This window comes from Morone saxatilis, unplaced genomic scaffold, assembly GCF_004916995.1.
Source record: "Morone saxatilis isolate NCDOM2014 unplaced genomic scaffold, NCSU_SB_2.0 Contig24, whole genome shotgun sequence".
In the NCBI taxonomy this organism is placed as follows: domain Eukaryota; kingdom Metazoa; phylum Chordata; class Actinopteri; family Moronidae; genus Morone; species Morone saxatilis.
The window spans coordinates 9,381,086-9,382,480 of NW_023339807.1; the positions used below are offsets into that span (position 1 = coordinate 9,381,086).

The 1,395-nt window shown below is 40.2% G+C and overlaps 1 protein-coding gene across 1 annotated transcript in view; it reads left to right on the forward strand.

The window, feature by feature from the left end:
- The window catches only part of dnah5 (dynein, axonemal, heavy chain 5), a gene marked incomplete in the record, with an annotated part of 84,165 nt that overhangs the window by 53,087 nt on the left and 29,683 nt on the right, over window positions 1-1,395 (forward strand).

Here is a 1,395-nt window from a genome sequence, read left to right on the forward strand (position 1 = left end):
TTACTTGTCTTTAGGTCAGTGTTTTGTATGCTCTTTTGAATTTATTATTTTCTAATCAGGTTCTTGCATCAGCATTATCAAAAGATAAAATCTACTAAGTCACACTAATGTTTCTTTTTTTACATTTAAGCTGAATCAATTAATTGCTTCTTTGCAACAGTACATCAGTCTTTTTGTCAGTAATTATTTATTTTTCCAAGGAATTATTAATTCTATACACATAGAAGAAAGGTACAGAGCGGAATCAGTTATTAATAAGCACCAGCCAACGACACACACACACAAACCTGCTTGCTTACTAAACCCAGTGATTTCATGCAAATGTCCCTCTTTCCTGCCAGTGCAGTCTGTGGATGTTGAATGCATGACAGTCATTTAAAAACTTTAACTTGCTGAATATACTTTTGGACTGTGCTCACTGAAACTTGATGATCACCTCTGCTTACCCTTCTGTTATTGTTATTTCCTTCCCCCTTTGTGACCAGGATTCATTTTCCTACTTATTTTGCCCTCGCCACACCTCATTTTCTCCATTTTCTCTGTCTGCACCTTAATTTCTCTCATGTAGTTTGTTGTTAAAATCCCCAATCTTGCTCCTTTCCTACCTTCCGAGTTTCCCTTATCTCCTCTCTCACTGACTTTCTCCCTCATTCTCTAATTTTCTCTGTTTCTCTCTTTCACGCACATTCTGTTTTTCTCTTAATCTCTTCAACCTCTATGAGAACTCCCTGCCTCTCCTCTTTGATCCTGACCTTTTACTTTGACGTGGAACAAATTGATTTTCTGGTTTCCAGCTCAGTGGTGGCTTTCCTTTAAGCTGGCCAGCCAGACTGCCAGACAGAGATACAGTTGGACAGACAGACAGGCAGAAAGACAGGCAGGGATGGTCCTCTCAGATGTCAATAAATATTAAATGAATGCTCCAGACTTCCTCTTCTCGAGGCCACCCAAACACACTCAAATTCACACACACTTAGACATACTCACATTTTTTCTCTAAATTTCTGACTCTAAACCTCTTCCAATGCTTTCTCCACAGAGCCAGCTCTACACAGAAAATATCCTCTCTGCGTTTCCTCTGACGTCCTCAGACTCCCTTTCCTCCTCCCTTGCCCTTCTCATCACCCCTCTGCCCTGTTTATTTTCAGTTTCTCTCCATCTCCCCCATTTTCTTTTGCAAATCTCTATTCTTGCAACTGGAGTTTGGCTCTTAAGGCTTTGAGTCCCTGTATCTGCACCTGTGACATGTCTTTACACGTCTAAATTTCCTTTTTCCTACCATTCACCCTTATACTTACTTATTTTATGCTGTCCTAGCCCAAAGATAGCCGTGGCTGGAAGCAATATGTTTTAGGGTATTTTGTCCGTCCATCCCATACTTGTGAACATGATATC